This window comes from Stegodyphus dumicola, chromosome 8 (assembly GCF_044657685.1).
Source record: "Stegodyphus dumicola isolate Sdum_Otavi_A_Nest chromosome 8, ASM4465768v1".
In the NCBI taxonomy this organism is placed as follows: domain Eukaryota; kingdom Metazoa; phylum Arthropoda; class Arachnida; order Araneae; family Eresidae; genus Stegodyphus; species Stegodyphus dumicola.
The window spans coordinates 1,300,511-1,314,857 of NC_140775.1; positions in this window are offsets into that span (position 1 = coordinate 1,300,511).

A 14,347-nucleotide genomic window follows, 5' to 3' on the forward strand; every position below is an offset into this window, starting at 1 on the left:
TATTGAAAATGTAAACAAGCTGTGTTACCTGGGTCTTTAAATCCTATCTAAACCAGAAAATGAATTCATATGAGTTTATTAAGATCAGGTTACTTACATTTTTTTCCTACTTTAAAGGACTGTGGATAAGAAAAGGTTTACAAGACTTGTTTGATACAACAATAGCTTTTGCTAATGTAAACAATTATATTATTTTGAACATTAACTTCATCAGATCCTCTCACTCATTTTAATATCACTAGGAGAAGATATAATAACTAATTGAAATGAAAAGGCAATAATCTTGAAAAGTAATAAGTAAATGTCATTAGTTTAACTTTCTAACTATTGAATTGATGTATATGAATTAATCTATGAATCATTTTAGAATTATCATGTTTAAATTAGTATATATTTCGACAATTTTGAAAGTATGCCTACAAGTTTTCTTAGAAGGGGGAAATAAATAAATAAAAATAACCCGTCGAATTATGTTTTCTCCCGCAATAGAAGGGAGGGGAAGCTGTTTTTTAATTGTCCATTCTATTATCTGTTAATAAAATAAGTTAATTTTTTAAATATGATAGGCGCTGCCACAAATATAAGGCAATATTGCTTAATTTTCATATTATAAAATAAAAATGCATCAAACATTTAGGTTTTATGGCTTACATATAAAAAAGTCGTTTTGTTTCAGTTGAAATAAAAATGTTTAGACATGTACGAATTTTACTATTTAATTAAGTCTGAGAAAAACATGCCTTACATTTTTTAAAAATAAATACTGTTTTTTTTTAATTTTCTTATTTGCATTAAAAGAAATAAACATTTGGTGTACATATTATATATTGGCATATACGTATATTTGTCAGTAAATACATATTTAGCATAAAATAAATACATGTATATAGCATATAAAGTCAACTGAATATCTGACATTTTCAAAAATCCGGACTAGGTATAGTTTTTAATTTAAAACAGAGTAGAAAATAAAATTACCTTTTAGGACATTAACAGCATCTTCGGGAACTTCTTGCAGTTATAAAAATCTGATAATTTTGAACTATCATGTAATGCCTCCTGAAAAAAAAGTATTTTATTGTGCTACAGTTTAAAAGAAAGACAAGGGGCAGATAAATTTGACAATTTCTCCCAGAAGGACTGTTAATTTCGTTTTGGCATTTTGCACCGATTCCCGATATGTTTCATTTCAAATTGCTGCCACCAAACATTATATTTAAAGAAATTAAATAATGAAGAATGTATGTATGTTTCTGCATGAATGTATGTATGTTTCTCGCATTGTAATAAAACAACGGTACCTAGAGCCATCAAATTTTGAATAACGTAATCTTCCATAGAATATGGGCATGTGGAAGCCCTAATTTGAATTTGGTTTTATTATTTGCTTTATTATTTAATATTTTGTAATACTTCAACGAATTTTTGATTAACAAAGTAAACGATTTCAAAGCAAGCAATGGCATATATATATATATCTTCAGCTCGCGAGACTCTGTATTGGAAATTCTAAAGATATGTTCATTTTAAAATTATTTTACGATATTGCTGTTGAATGTTTTTATGGTTTAAGTGCGAAGAACATGATATTTAATAAATAAAGGTAACACACAAAATGTTAAAAAAACGCCCCTTTGGACATAATTTAAAATCTGAAGCTTTAAGTCTTTTTTAAAGAATGCAAGATTTTTTTTTAAATCGTAAACGGAAAGCCGTCTTAGCAGCTTTATTGGCCTCCCGGACTTTTGAATGTTCAAGAGGCCTTAGCTGCACCTACACTCTCGAGAATAACAACATATTTGCAAAAATATAAGTTTTAGAGTGCTGATATGACCCAGGTAGTGCTAGTATTTATATTTTGGAAAAATTCAGCTTTGCAACAGTAAGTGAATTTTATTGTCACAAACTATAAGCAGAATTTATAAAAAATGAAAGTTAAAAATCTATTAAAATCTACTGGAAGCTGAAAACGATATGACTTCAATAGGAAATTCAGTAAAGTATACGGTTTTTATTTCTTCCAATACTACCAAATAATTTACACACTTTATGTTATAAAAAAAAAATCAAAACTTTAGTATGCATTTTTTTTTCCACCGCTGTTCTTCCTATTTGAAATAGGAATGCATGCAAAACTAAATTTAAATAATTAAATTCGATAGCTTTGTGTAAATTGTTCAAAAATAAAAATAATGTTAAGAATTATTTACAAAAAGTACCATCCATACGTACAGCTTTCATTGTGTTAGCAGTACGTAATAAATAAAACTACGTTACAGCATTACACTCTTAAAGCAAATTTACAGACACCTAAAAAAAAAGAGCAAACTAAAACTACTTTTTATTACATACTTCAATTTTGACACATAAATCTAACTATAATTTATAATAATTAAGATATTTATATTAAGAAATAATTGTATATATATTTTAAAAGCGAACTTACTTTTGGCAAAGGAGCTGTATCCATTGTTACGACTGTCCTCGCTTGAAATGGCGTTCTTTGGCTTAGCAAACTTGTTTGGTCAGTCGGGGTGGACAATGGCAAGACAGGGGGTCATCCTGCTCCTTCAATTCACTCCCTTCCCCAAGGTTATTATTGCAAGTGGAAAACATGTCCTGTTACCAAGACAGTAAATTTGCGTTGTTTGACACGAAACGGAGCGAAAACTGCTGTCACCCTCCAAATCCCACTCTGCGAAATTTAGAGTGATAATGAGACTCTGAGAACGGGGGCTGAAGTCACAGAAGGCATTGCTCCGTCTACCCATAGTCATTGCATACCGCTAAGCATGTTTGCAGCGGTGCCGGAGGTATTCGATCTGGGATCTAACAGACTGGAATATAATTGCTTTCAGGGATGAGTCCTGCTTCGAAGTGAGTTCCGACGACTAGCGAAGACATGTCTGGAGACGTTCAGAACAGCAATGCGTACTCATCTGGATACTGCCAACGAGACAACCAGGATCTATGGTATGGGGTGCCATTTCATTTGACAGCCGGCCTCGTTTGGTGTGGCACCCTTATAGCACGGCAGCACTTCGATGAGATTCTAGCCCTTTATTTTTGCCCTTCCTTTCGCGGATCTCTGGGCTTACATTTCAGCAGGGTAATGCTCGGACGCACACGGCGTGCCTTTCTACTAATTGTTTTCGTGCGTCTCCAACACTTCCCTGGCCGGCGTGATCGCCAGATCTCTCCCCAACTGAGCACGTTTGAGCCCTGAGGAGCCATGTCCGACCCTCCCTGGATGGCGCCGATCTAACTTGCTGGTTTGAAATTATATGCCAAGAAATCCTCCAGAAGCACATCCGCCAACAGTACGAGTCAATGCCTAACCGGATTAGAGCTTGCAATAGGGCTAAAGGTGGGCCATTGCATTATTTATTTTGCTTTTGTAGCTGTACTTCCTAAATAAAAAATTAAATTCCCATCATACTAGTTTCGTTTTCAATCCATCTACAGATTTTCGTCTCATTCAGATAACTCCTTTTTGGTGTGTCGTTTTATATGTTACAGAAATGCAACTGAAATTGTAGGTTAAATTAATTGAATATGGCGATGTTTACAAGGGGCATCTGCTTAAGAGAAACGATGCTTTCATGGAGGACTTATTAAGATAAACTGGCTCATATTTACGTTACGCATGAGGAAACCACGAAAACCAATAATGGCCTTTATTTGTGTGTCTTTCTAATAAAATCTTACATAGACTGCTATATATCTTATAGCTAGAATAGAGCATTTTCACAGGCTGTTTTCATAAATGGTATCAAAATAATGTTAGAATTATGCTTAATGAATCGGTTTTTCTTACATTAAATAATTCCTTCACTACCCAAATGCTTAACTTTCCTCTTATTATTCATTAAATACCAGAGACACAAGTGCAATTTCTCCCATATTAAGACAGATCTTTTTTTCAGTGTCCTTCAGCTGTTTATGAAAAATACTTTAGCTATATAAATTCTATCTTCTTTTTGTAATAAAGATTATTTACAATATTTTTCTTATTTGCTATAACACAGAAGGCATTGCGGATGTTTTGCATTGATAGGACAATCAAATTAACTTCTTTTGCAGTTCTTGATAAAGACGCGTATAAATCTGAAAGTAAGGCATTAAATTGTTTTAAATTTTACATACTGTGCATGTAAGTAATTTTAGAAAAAGTTATATAATTTCATTTCTAAATCTATGGAAGATTTAAGGATGCTTTCAATTGAGCTGCTGCCATGGTTTTGGTGCTAAAAAGCATCTTGTTCTAGGCAGATAGCACTTGAAATGCATATGCTTATGATTAATAAAACATTAAACCACATGGTCAAAATTCAGTGTAAAACTTCTCATCCTTTTGTAGAATGTTTTTCAAGACTGACATGTAAAGTTGAAAGCCTTGTGAACTTTCTTCTTCTTGTTGCTTTATTTATACAAGATAATCTATACTGTACAATGGTTCTAGCTATAACGCATTTTATTTTAGAATTTCATTCCCTTCTCTATGTAACATTGTAATTTGTAATTTACTACTCTTGGTATTTTGAATAACTATTTACAAGAAATTACTCTTGGTATTATAAACATTTCTAAAACTATTAATCTCAATGTTTTTGACAGAGATAGTTTTTCCCCTCCTTGAATTTTGCATTTACGGTAAAAGAATTTTAAATGAGAGTTTAATGCAAGACATACAAAAGTGTCATCAATTATGATAAAGCAGAATTTATTTTACTCAGTGTAAATGACAGCACGTCTTATAACTCACAAGTAACCAGTGGCTGAGTGGTAAAAAATCACTGAATACGGGCAGTTCCTATTCAATTTCAGAAGAATTGTGTTGGCTGCATGGGTGTTTTCATGGTTTTCCCTACCTGTACAATGTATATGAGCTAGTTACCCCGAAAAAGTTCTCCACGAAGGCATCCTACCCTTAGAAAGAGAACCCTAGTTTGCTTTGCAATAATCAACTAAACCAAACCAATTATGACTCACAGTTCAAAATAAATCTAATATATTAAAAATATACCAAGTTTATGAAACGAATTTACTTACATAATGTGAATGTGCCTAATTTTTTATTAACAGTTTCAGATATATACATACCTTAAAATTTATGATATACTGAGATTTATAATAGCCTGAGATATCTCAATAATTACTTTTGTAAAAGTTAAGTAAGTTTAATTAATAAACTGATCACTAAAATTTCGAAATTCTGTAATAAATACAATTTTTTAAAATAATAAATGATAATTAAGTAATAAATGACGGTCCCATTTTGGCAAACGTGCTCTGAAATGAAACTATATTTGAAAGCATAAGATTGTGTATGCAAAATAAAGTGCAACTCATTAGCCAATGGTCTTGTATTTATCTTTCTCTATCATCGGCTGCTCTAGGAAACTTTTGCTTCAGCAGAATTCAAATGCCTACATGCCAGAAAGAATATGACATTCACGCCTTCTCTGAGATTTGATACATGAAACTGAACTAGGTTGAGGTGACAAATTCTGTTTGACTATTAGGATTATCTGGGTTACTTGTAGAAGGCTGACTGCTATCTTGGGGTTTAGATGAATCAAAATGACAACCTTTTTTTACTAGTTACATTGTAGGGTTTATATTTATTTTAACTAACATTTATTTTAAGTTTAAACTATCTTTCCTGTCAAGCCTTACTTTCCCCTAGAATTGCCAATGCCAGAGTATGTAAATTTTAGTAGAACGCGCAAGGATTCAAATTATCAGCGGAAGTAATCTGAGTTAAATAGAAAGGAAACGAGTTCGAAAGTGTGCTTTCTTACATCACGAGCGTGGAGGTGGATAGTTAGAAATTGAAGAACTACGCGTTTCGGCCTGTGTGTTTGCCTCGGCAGTTTGTCAATCTTTCAACGTAATATTCAGAAGATTGCTGAACTATCAGCGGGATTTTAGAACGCGGTGAGGTTAGTTACGTTTAGAGAGCCTCGTAGTTAGTCACTTGTTATTATCTCTTTTCAGTTTCGTATTTTTATTTTACCGCCGGGTCGGCGTAGTTTGTGAGCGTCAAGAGCACGCATTTGTAATTTCTAAAGTTGAATAAAAAGGGATTAAAACCCTTCTCAAGGCTTTTGTCTATTTCCAGTTCTTAGCAGTCACCACTATTGTTGCGTGCAGGTTGGAAGCGCGCAACGTTACATTGGCGCCCGAACACTTGTCGAACTAAAATGGCCTAAAATTGGATGGAAGTTTCTGGACAACAACAAAAAATGGCAAGCCAGTTGGAAAGATTTGGATACCTGGTCCAGACGATGAGAGCGTCAATTAAGCCAAACGTCAATTTCGACGAAAAAAATTCGGTGGCGATATTTCTAGAAGGCCTAGACAATCACTTCCAGCTCTACCGTGTGCCTGAAAGACAAAACGTTGCCATCGCCACATCTGCACTAAGAGGACAGGCCGCGCTATGGTGGAAGAATATAGGGAAATTTTTATTATGGGAATTCGGAGGCCAGACATATACATTTGAAAATTTCAAAAGATCGTTATTAAAGGCCTTCCCCATAGTGAAAGATCGAGCAAGGCTAGAAGCCGAACTGTATAGTTTTTATCAACGGAATATAGAAGAGTTGACGGACTTTATTCTGCAAAAATTAAGCTGACGGATATGCTGTATGGGAAGAAACCGGCGCGGAGATTATTGAAATAATCTTACCAAGATTGTTACCTGCTGTTCAAGACTACTTCGAAATTAGAAACCCAAGCACATTGCAGGAGCTCTTCGAATTGGCGGTCAAGTTTCAAAATCGCAGAATAGCGGGAAAAGCTAGATGGGCATCGTATTGTCAAAGTATCCGAAGGCAATCTCCAAATGAGCAGACCAGAAATGCAAACCGCTCTTATGGGGGAAACAGCTATAAAGCTAACTCATCGAACCTCGAAGGTCAAGGCCCAAAAAGGAAATTTGAAAACAAACGTCCGCATACCCAGAAGGCAGAAGTTGAAAGGAAAGCTTTAAACGAGTAGAGGGGCCTGTGAAAGCGAGGGTCCAGACCCCGGAAGTTTTAAAAAAACCCTCAAGAAGACACTTAAATACGGTCCTCGTAAAGAACTCCCAGTTACCAATTATACAAGTCCTGGTTGGCAATGTACCAGTAGAAGCCCTTATCGATACAGGTGCAGAAGGTAATTTTATGAGTGATATTTTTTTAAGAAGAACTTTAATAGGTTTCGATTGTTTAAAGATAAAAACACAGAAATCATAACAGCACAAGGACAAATTTCTCAATGTATCGGAAAACTATCTTTAAAGATACAAGTTCAGAATGAAAGCCTTAAAGTATTAACTTTTGTAGTAAAACATTTGCAAAGTCCACTTATTTTAGGTATGAAGTTTTTAAAAGCCGCGAAGGCCAAACTGAATTTTCAGGACAGTTCTGTTGTGATGGAGAAGGACCGGAGGGGGTGGAAGCAGTGGAACAACCGCAAGTTGACCTTAGCCATTTGAACGATCATGAAAGTGAAGGCATCCAGCAAGTGGTGAGTACTTTTTCAAACTTGTTTTCAGAACGGCCTGGTAGCTGTCAAATAGTTACGCATGAGATACAGTTAACTGCCGACAAACCCTGTAGGACTAAACCTTATCGCTATGATAAACAAAAAGAGCTAATCATAGAAGAACATATTCAGGAAATGTTAAAGAACAAAATAATAACGCCTATAAATAGTGAGTACGCGAGTCCAGTCGTACTATGTAGGAAAAAGAACGAGTTTCCTCCTTCGGATAAAAGGGCTTGGAGGTTTGCTATCGATTACAGAAAACTGAATAGTATTACTAAATTCCCAGTTTAACCTTTGCCGGTTATAAAGGAAATTATTAGAAACATTAAATCTACTAGATACATGACTACTTTGGACTTAACGTCTGGCTACTATCAAATAGCTATGAGACCCGAAGACATACATAAAACCGCGTTTATAACAAAATCGGGCACTTATGCATTTTTACGCATGCCCTTTGGGTTGTGTGGGGACCCATCAACATTCCAGAGAGCTAAAGCCTGTCCTAGGAAAATCGACTTTAATCTATCTAGATGATATAATTATTACGAGTAGTACGTTGGAACAACATATTAAAGATCTAGAAGAAGTTTTAAATTATTAAAAGAGGCCGGTCTTACAATTAACGCCTCAAAATGCAAGTTCGCAACTAAAGAACTTAAATATCTGGGTTATAAAATTTCGCAAAAGGGTATAGAAACTCAAGATTCGAAAATAAAAGCAATCAAGAATTTCCCACCTCCCAACACCGCCAAGAAACTTTCTTCTTTCCTTGGGTTATGATCTTATTATCCGTCATTCATAAAAGATTTTGCTACTATTGTTGAACACTTGTTAGTAATTAAAAGAAAGAAAAGTACATTCATGTGGACAGCGGAAGCAAATACTGCATTTGAAAGATTAAAAGAAGCGCTCATCAATGCCCCTGTTTTGAAATTCCCGGAAGGGGACTAAAACCTGGAAATTGCTGCAGATGCGTCGGACTATGCCGTACGTGCGGTTCTCATGCAAAATGGCCTTCCTTTGGCATTTTTTAGTAAAACTTTAAACCCTACGCAAAGGAATTACACAGCTACAGAGAGAGAAACATTAGCCGTATTAATGGCTGTACACAAATTTCGAGTTTATTTCGGCAAAGCGCCAGTAACAGTCTTTTCGGATCATGCGGCTGTTGGTAGCCTTTACTCGGGGAAAAACCTAACGCCCAGGTTAATAAGATGGGCTTTAAAACTCCAAGAATATAATCTAATAATAAAATATAAACCGGGTAAGGAAAACAATGTAGCTGACGCACTTTCTCGTATAAAACTAGACGATGAAGGAAATGAACTTAAATGCTCTGTGTTGACTTCAAAAATTTTAGATTCTAGAGATACAATTATTGCTGAATTGAAAGCTGATCCTGAATTTGGAAGTATATATGCATATTTGAAAGACCCCGAAAGCTTTGAGCACACAGATATCGATGCGATAAGAAATAGAGCAGAAAACTATGAAATAATAGATAATTTATTATTTTATATGAAAACAACAAACGAAAATCTCGAGTACAAACCAGTCATCCCAGCCTCGCTTAGATTAAGCAATTTGAAGGAATTACACGACGCGAAAACAGCGGGTAATTTTGAGGTCAGAAAGACTTTAAAAAGGGTACGCGAGGCGGTATATTTCCCGCAATTATACAAAATAGTAACTGCGTATGTCAGGTACTGCAATCAATGTCAGTTAATAAATGATATTAATTACAGCCCGGCCGGGTACTTAAATAGCATTCGCGCTACATTTCCGAATGAAATTTTAGGCATAGATCTTCTTGGTCCCTTCCCCCAGAGCGAGTTAAATAAAAACCGTTTTCTTTTAGTAATCGTAGATCACTTTTCAAAATGGACAGAAATTGTTCCACTTAAACGCGCGTCAGCCAAAACAGTCGCTGATGCATTCTTACACAGATACATTTTAAAATACCGTGCACCGATAAAAGTCGTTAGCGATAACGGAAAACAATTCGTTAGTCAAATATTTGAAAACATATGCACTGGACTTGGCATACGCCATATCAAAACGGTTCCGTATAGACCACAGGCAAACATAGCAGAAAGACTGAATAAAAACATTGTAAAAATAATTCGAAGTTATGTTAGCACACATCACAAGCGCTGGGATGGCTACATAAATGAGTTAGCTTATGCTTTAAGAACGGCAAATCACGATACTACGGGAAAAACCCTAGCAGAATTACTTTTAGGACGAAAGTTAATTACGCCATTAGATAAATTATTCTTTGTGCAACAAAGAGAGCAAGAATTTAAACAGAAAGACGTGCAAACACTTATTGACCAGGCGGTTAAAAGCTCGGATACGGCAAGAAATAGGCAAAAATTATATTATGATCGAAAACGCCGTGAAGCAGATTTTAAAGTTGGGGATAAAGTGTTGAAGCGGAAGTTTTCTTTATCAAGTGCCCCAGACAATTTTACTGCAAAGTTAGCTCCAAAATTTGAAGGCCCCTATGTAATTCAGGAAATCAAGGGAGTCGTATTGTACCTTAAGAATGAGAGAGGGGAAATCTGTAAAGCAAGTCCCGACCAGGTGAAAAAATATTATAATCAAAATGATTTTGAAATCCTTAAAAGTTTCTTGCAGGACTCAAGCGTAAAAGAAGTAGAAGGTCCAGAAGTAACGTCACCCGTTCCACCACCCAAGAATCACAGAACTGAAGAGAAACCTAGCCTTTCTACAACCCATGCGACGGTACCGAAAAGAAGAAATGAAAACTTTCAGATTCCAGCATTTAAGAAATACAAGAAATAAAGCCGCCGCGTAAAGAAACCTTGGTAAAGAGGAAAACACCACTTACAACGTATCGCAGTAGAAATTATACATCGAGGAGAAAGCTTTCAGGGCCAGAGAGTCCGTTGCAAACAAGGCCGCCGTTCCCGAGAAAGAAAAGGCAGCAGGAGGAACGAAAAGACCACCAACAACAGAAGAAATTCAAGCATGATCCCAGACCGGAGGACTCCAAGACCAGCCGTCCAGTAGTCTAGGGGTCCCCTAAACTACAGTCCCTAGTAGTTTAGGGGGAAAACGGAAAAGACAGCAACCCGACGACTACCACTCCAAGAGGCCAGCATGCAGAGGGCGAAAAAGAAAAAGTAACGTGGACGACACTCGGAGGACACTAAGGAGAAGACTGACGTCGATGAAATCTATAACGTGGGAGCAGTTCTGCCAGAAAAGGATGTCGGAGTTCCAATCATCGAAAACTCAAAGATAAGTTAAAATTTTCTATAAAATTTTTTTCTTTGTTCCGAAATGTTATGCGTAAATACGAAGTTCCATGTTTTGACGGAAGTCAATGTGTCTCGGTTGAGACTTAGTTTTGTTTTACTTTATTTAGTTAAGGCAAAAGTATTATTTTCCTTAAGTATAAAATCTAAGAACAAGCAGTTTCTGTTGGTCGAAAGACTAATTCTGTTATGTTAAAGCCAAAATTTAGCCGAAGATAAAAATAACTTCGTATTCCTGTATTAATAAGAACTTTAGTTTCAGTGCCACCAGCTTGGCGAAGAATGAGTAAAGTAAAAACTTATTTTTCTCTTATTCATTTTATGGTAAATTTTAAAAGTCATATGTATTAGAATTTTGTAAATATACTTAAATACTTGAAAGTTATGTAAAAGTAGAATTTAGTCTAGAAGCATAAAATTTTAGATGCTAAATGTAAATGCTCAAAAGCAATGAATTCAAATTTAAGTATTGAACTGTAGATAAAATCCCTCTTTAGAGCGAAAGCCTGCATGTCTAAAGATGAATGAGGGGGAATTTAGAATGAATGTGTTTTGTAGGGTTCTCCACCTACACTTGAATTTTAAGAATGTTAAACATAGCTCATCGCGTTTCAGTATGTCGATTAAGGTGTGTCTATTTGGTCGTTGAATTCTAACAAATCATTGTGGTTAGGGGAAGTGTTGCAATACTAAAAAACGAATATTCCCGTTTGACACCACACATAGTGGAGAACCAGGGTAAAGTTAAATTCATGTTTGAATACTTGAATGAATGTGAATTAAGCAGTAATTAAGGAAAATAAAACGATCAAAAACGAAAATTTTATCCAGTGTTAAGAAAGTGTAAATTATAATGTATTTAGAAGATACTGATACTTATTCCTTCCAGATGCTGAAAGGAAGAGAAAAGATTGATTGCTGAAGTCTAAGAAAGGTTCCTGTAAGAAGGGATGGTAAAATGATGTATCTACAGAAATTTATTCTAATTTTTTGAGAAAACAGTTTGTTTTATGTAAACGAGGCTCTTCGGTTTTAGTTCAGAATGTGGAAACTTTTCAACAGGCCGTTTCTAGGACCTGCTTCCAAGTTTACCAAACTCTGGCAGCGGCAAATGTAGGGTTTATATTTATTTTAACTAACATTTATTTTAAGTTTAAACTATCTTTCCTGTCAAGCCTTACTTTCCCCTAGAATTGCCAATGCCAGAGTATGTAAATTTTAGTAGAACGCGCAAGGATTCAAATTATCAGCGGAAGTAATGTGAGTTAAATAGAAAGGAAACGAGTTCGAAAGTGTGCTTTCTTACTTCACGAGCGTGGAGGTGGATAGTTAGAAATTGAAGAACTACGCGTTTCGGCCTGTGTGTTTGCCTCGGCAGTTTGTTAATCTTTCAACCTAATATTCAGAAGTTTGCTTAACTATCAGCGGTATTTTAGAACACGGTGGGGTTACTTACGTTTAGAGAGCCTCGTAGTTAGTCACTTGTTATTATCTCTTTTCAGTTTCTTATTTTTATTTTACTGCCGGGTCGGCGTTGTTTGTGAGCGTCAAGAGCACGCATTTGTAATTTCTAAAGTTGAATAAAAAGGGATTAAAACCCTTCTCAAGACTTTGGTCTACTTCCAGTTCTTAGCAGTCACCATTATTGTTGCGTGCAGGTTGGAAGCGAGGAACGTTACAACATATTTAGTAGCATTTTTTGGAAGTTTTCTTCTGTAAATTTTAGAAAACCTTTAGATTTTCTTCATTACTATCAGAAAAAGTATCTGGTTTCCTTTTAAGATGCAAGATTTCATTACTTTTTGTACTTAATTTATCTATTGTCAGGAAGTGTGGCCTGCTATAGAAATAAAAACCCATTTCCTTTCATTGCATAACATTAAGAGTTCTCCCCCCTTTTTTGTTAAATATTTTTGGCAGTTTTCAAAGGTGAATTTATGCAAAGATCAATCTATGGAGTAGATTTATCGAGCCATACATAGTATCCCTTGATTAATGATTCCATACTCTGATCCAATTCTTGTACTACCACTTTGATAGTTTCAATATCTTTATTATTCAGTAGTATTCTTCAGTAAATGAAGTATCTATCTTGTTATGAAGTATTCACGCACAGGATCGTTCCATCAATCTTTCCAAATGGAACGACATCACTCGCTGGCCTTCTAAGGCTGAAACCTGAATGTATGATATATACAAGGTATGTCTTATGAATGTGTACAATTATGAAGGGTACACTTTTAAACTGAATACTTTGCATAATAAGCATTGAGCAAGTTTTTAATTACACAAGTATTATTGGGGGCACATGCATGAATACAAGTCATTTGCAAAATGACACCACAATAGTCTCCATATCACAGCTTAAAAACAGAAAATAAGTCCATAACTGTTCAAAGAAAATGTAAAAATACAATGCAAAAATTTATTCCATCATAACAAAAATGTGCCCACCAGTGCTTGAGCAGTAAAGTTGCACAAAGCTGGTAGTTTGACCTGACTGCAATTCTAGGTAAACAGATTGGCTGCATGTATAATGAGAATGCGAGTGAGTGTCTTTTAGAAAGTCCTCTATGAAAGCATGCTTCTGCTTATGCAAATAGCTCTCACATACTTTGCCATAAACAAATCATGCAGACCAAGCCAAATCAAATTCAAATAAAAATGAAAATCACAATAAAATAAGTCAAACTATTACTAAATAAGTAAATAAAAAAGTATTTAATTTGAGTTTAGCTGTAATTCTGTAAAATGTCCTATGAATTATATGTTTTTTTTAAGAAGGGGGGGGCAATTAGCTAATCTAGAATCAATATTATTGTTAAGCATATTAGTTGAATAACTGTATTGCTCTTACATGAGTAACAGATTTTACATGTTTCATTATTTACATGCCTTGCAGATTTTCTATGCCTCATTAATTACATAGCTTACAGGTGTTAAATGCCTCATTTTGCTTTTATTTGGTAAAAAGTGGGATAATAAATTTCATTGCAAAAATTTTTTTAGTTAGTTATGTATATGACTTATTATATGAAATCTATATTCAACTATCATATAAATACTATTCCTAATATACATAAAATTTAATTTTTATTTGTCTCTATAGTCAACCCTCTAAGGTATAATATAGCATGGCTTAAGTAATAATTTTCGCAATACAATGTATTGTGGAATGTGAAACATGAATACAGAAACATATTAAGTGCAAAAAACATAGAGAATAAAATGCCATTTTAATCATAGATATTTACAAGAAATAATGCTTGATATTTATCAGAATTGTTCAGATGAACTGTTACTAACTGCAATACATGCATCACAATGACAAAGAAGTGATTTGCATATACTTTAAAAGCTATTCAGCAAGTCTCTGCTGCAGTGATGCTAATTGGCTAACAAGGTCTGCAGTAGAATCAATCTCTGTTTCGTAAACAAGATCCACTGTCATTGTAATGCATGAAGTTTGCATTATCTATTTGTACAGTTCATTTATAATAATTCTCAAATATCTTGCTGTA